Source organism: Mastomys coucha, unplaced genomic scaffold (assembly GCF_008632895.1).
Source record: "Mastomys coucha isolate ucsf_1 unplaced genomic scaffold, UCSF_Mcou_1 pScaffold5, whole genome shotgun sequence".
Lineage (NCBI taxonomy): Eukaryota > Metazoa > Chordata > Mammalia > Rodentia > Muridae > Mastomys > Mastomys coucha.
The window spans coordinates 13126366-13130775 of record NW_022196911.1 but is presented as its reverse complement, the minus strand read 5'-3'; the positions used below and the strand labels follow the sequence as shown (position 1 = coordinate 13130775).

Below are 4410 nucleotides of genomic sequence, written 5' to 3'. Positions count from 1 at the left end.
TGATGAATAAAAGAATTTGATACACTAGAAAACAGTGCTCTGATACATTTACATTCTATATGATTAAACATTTGATCATACAGTACCTTCCTACAGGATTACTGGCTAATTTGGGGGTGGGGTTTATACTGTTAGAGGTATTACTAACATGATAACTACTTCCCTTATATGCAAACGTTAGAGCTATAATTTTGAGAATAAAACCGATTATGCAAGTTAACTGAGCAGCTTCTCAGTGTGGCTTAACAACATCATGGGGAATATGAGCAAAGCTGCCCTCCACACAAGACAGTTTCTCAACCTGCTTTCACATAAAATTTAATCAGCACAGACTAAAACAGTCAATTGGGTAATTCTTAATGTGAACAAATGGGGGAAAGAAAAACTACGTGTGTACATGACTAAATGGGAACTGGATGCCTTTGTAGGGAGGAATAAGGAACGTCCGGTGTCTGTTCTGGAATGAAACTCTGTTGCAGGTTCATCCACAGCTGTGTGCTCAGAGTCTGCCAGGATGAGCTTCCAGACCACCCTGCTGTCCTGCTTAGGGGGCTGGTGCACTAGTGTTTGCACTACTGAGGTTCATGGCAGCCATCTGCTGATTCATCTGTGAGAGGTTCCACTGAGGCTGCTGGGCTTGTGGCAGGCCAAACTTACTCTGTGGTGCAGCCATTTATCCCACCATTGAGGGTCAACACTGAGGAAGTGGCATCACTCCAGTCCATGTGTTTCCCATGAACCCATTGTGCATGGGCATGCCCACCATCATGCCTATATTCTGTCCCATCATATTTCCTATAAGGCCAGGAGCTGCAGGCACTGGAACACCCATGGAAGGAAAACCTTGAAATGTAGTTGGTGCTTGTGAGATTAATGGCATATTTGTGGGTCCCATAAACACACCAGGAGTGCTTTGCTGTGCTCCTGTACCTACAAAGACAAGATGGAGTCTTTGGAGAACTGTTTCTTTGCTACTTCCTCTGACTTTGTAGTTTGCTCAGTAAACAGGTCCAGATCCCCAGATGTAACTGGAGACAGGGTAGCAGCTGTGGGTATGGAGGCAGTCCTCTCCCTGGGCTGGGGGCATGGAGGCAGTCCCCTCCCTGGGCTGGGGCCATGACAGTGGCAGGTAAAGGATTAGAAGTCATTGATCCAGGCTGGTGAGATGGCTCAGTGGGTAAGAGCACTGACTGCTCTTCTGAAGGTTGTGAGTTCAAATCCCAGAAACCACATGGTGGCTCACAACCACCCATAATGATGTCTGACACCCTCTTCTGTGTACTCATTTATAATAATAAATAAATCTTTAAAACAACAACAACAAAAAAGAAGTCATTGATCCAAAAGTGTCCAGATCATCATTCAGGGGTAGCACTGTGGTTGTATTTCCATTGGTCACTGGTGCCTCAGCAGGACCATCAAGTCCTAGGTTAACAGTGGGCTCTGGAGCATTCTTCCGGCTGGTGCTTTTCTTAGGCTCAGTGGTTAGTGAGTTGGCTGGCTTCTCTGGCTCCTTTTCTCTCTTTTTCTCATCCTTTTTTTTTCCTTTTCTTTATTTGTGATAGCTATGGCATTTTTATCATAGTATTTCTTCTTTTCATATTTATCTCTGGTGAAAAACTCTACTGCTTGATCTGTCTGTGGTCTTTGAAAGTTCTCTGGAAGATTATGAAGATTGGCTTCATAAAGTAGTCTTGCAGGAGTGTGGAAGTCAGAGGATCTTCACCAGTGCCGATCTTCACCTTGCTTGATACAGTCTCTCATTCACTGACCCACCCTTGAGTTTCTGTGTATCCTGTCTCCACCTATGGAGTCTCCATTGGAGAAAACTGATTTTTTCTTTGCATGCAGTGGTCAGTTGGAGACAGGTGCTTAGGGATGGATCTCATGTTCACTTTCCTGTCTCAGCACTGGGACTCTGCTTGGCTTGGACCATGCAGGCCCTGTGCATGGTATCTTGGTCTCTGTGAGTTTCTGTGTGTCAGTTCTGCCATGTCTGAAGATTTTCCTTACTGTCTTCCATCCTCTCTGGCCCTTAAGATCTTTCTACCTCCTCTTCTGAGAGGTCCACACATCCTGAAGGAAAGGATTATTTAGGACTGGGTGCTACAAGGTCTCTCTCTGCTCATTGCCTAGTTATGGATGTCTGTATAGCTCCCATCTACTGCAGGAGAAAGCTGCTCTGACGATGGCTGAATGGAACCTGACCTATAGGCATAGCAGAATGTCATTAAGAGTCATGTCATTACAAGCTCCTTTAGTAGAACAATGGTATTTGGTTTTCCCCTAGGTCCATGGCCTCTCTAGTCTCAGTTTCTAGCCACTCAAGCACCAGGGATGGGTTTCATCTCCTAGAATGGGCCTTAAATCCAAATTAGAAAGTGGGTGGTTACTCCCACAATGTTTGTGACCCTATTGAACTAGCACATCTTGCAAGCAGGTCACCACTGTAGATGAAAGGGTTTGTCGTTGGCTTGGTGTTTACTTCTCTCCTCTGGTAGCTTACAGAGAATCTTTGAGTACCCTGAACACTAGGCTGCAGGGGTGAAGGCTGCAGTTCGGCACCAGTTCGACCTCTCTGTGTTCAATGAGAATATCATCATCTTCAGTCATAGGGCCTCAGCATAAGTTTGTGGAGAGCAGGCAATGGCCTTGCAAGACCCTAAGTTGTTTGGAGAATTCTCTTCTTTACTCCCTCCCCCACCCTCCATTTCATCCTCCCTTTCCAGTCTCCACCCTTTGTCTAGCTGTATAGTCTGTCTTTCCTTCAATGGGAGATCCTCCCCTCACCCCTAGTCCCTTTCTCTATCCCTAAGCTCTTTGCTTATATGGATTGAAGCATTCCTACTGAAAGATTAAAAGCTAATGTCCACCCAGAAGAGAACACATACTGTATTTATCTTCGGGGTCTTTGTTACCTCCCTCAGTAGGACATTTGTAGCTCTATCCATTTAGCTGTGAATTTCATGATTTATAAGACTGAGTAATAACCCACATTGTGTAAATGAACCACATTTTCATTACATTGTCCATAAATGAACATCTAGGCTGTTTCTGGCCACTTTGAATAGGGCAGCAATGAACATGGTTGCACAGATGTCCTGTAGTAGGATATAGAGCCCTTTGAGTATGTGCCCAAGAGCTGTATGGCAAGCTCTTGAGGTAGATCTATTCCCAGCTTCCTGAGGAGCTGCCACACTGATTTCCAGATGTGTGTTCTCCTTTCCCACATCCCCACTACCAAGAGCTGTCATTTGTTCCATTGATCTTGGCCATTCTGACTGGTCATTCTGTAAGATGAAAGCCCAGAGGCGTTTTGATTTGCATTTCCCTGCTGACTAAGATGCTGAACATCTCTTTAAGTGCTTCCTGGGCATTTGTGTTTCATGTCTTGAGAACTTTGGTTTTAGTTCTTTCCTTTTTAAATTTGTTTTCTTGATAGCCACATGTTTTTGTTTAGTTCTTTATGTATTTTAGCTTATTAACCCCTCTGTCAGATATGTAATTGGTAAAGGTCTTTTCCTGTTCTGTAGTCTGCTGCTTTGTCCAAATGATGGTGTTCTTGGCCAGCCAGAAGCCTTTCGGTTTCACGAGGTCCCTTTTATTCAGTGTTGTGCTAGCAGGATCCTATTCAGAAAGTCTTTCCTGTGCCAGTGATTTCAAGGCTAACCCCCCTTTTCTTTATCACATTCAGTGTGTCTCCAACCTTGTTTTAAGCTTTAAATATTAATCAAAGTAGGTGTTAAGGTGAGCCTGAGGTCAAAAAATCAGTCTATATGAATAAAAGTACATGTCCTGGAGGAAGCAGCAAACAGACAACAAATGAATTCTGACTCGGGGAGATTAGGATGGACCACTCTCTGCAGTCAGACAGTGTCTGGTCCTACAGTGCTCTTCACAGCCTGTTGCTGCTAGGATGAGAGTCGAGATTTTCCTCACAGCTGCACCCTAGCTCTTAGGATACCTGAAGACTGGAGCCAGGAAAGTGATACTTTCCTCCCCAAGGCATAAGAGAAAACTTTTCCCTAAATGACTGCTTGGACTCCTGGGATTTCTGAAATGACCAGTTACTGCCAGGCAGGTCAACTCTCAGGCCTCAACTGGGACCTTGGGTGGCAGGCAGCTGGGAGAGGTAGTGGAGCAGCTGGGACAGGTGGCAGGCAGCTGGGACAGGTGGCAGGGCAGCTAGGATGGGTGGCATCAAGGCAGCCAGGACTGGCCACACCTGCTGAAGTACAGTGAGACTTTACAAAGAAGCCAACAGACCTTCCAAGTTACCAAGGAACATGCCAAGAAACCATCAGTCCAAGGCTCGGGATGAAGACAGGCTGGCCTCTGAGGTCTAGGAAAGCTGTGTTCAAAGTAAGTGAAAGGAAGAATCAACTGCCTTAAAAGCATCCCTCTAGAGAG

The 4410-nt window shown here is 45.2% G+C and overlaps 1 pseudogene; it reads right to left on the bottom strand.

Moving 5' to 3' along the window:
• Positions 1 to 401: 401 nt before the first annotated feature.
• Positions 402 to 2613, bottom strand: LOC116077291 (annotated as a pseudogene).
• Between the last annotated feature and the right edge of the window lie 1797 nt (positions 2614 to 4410).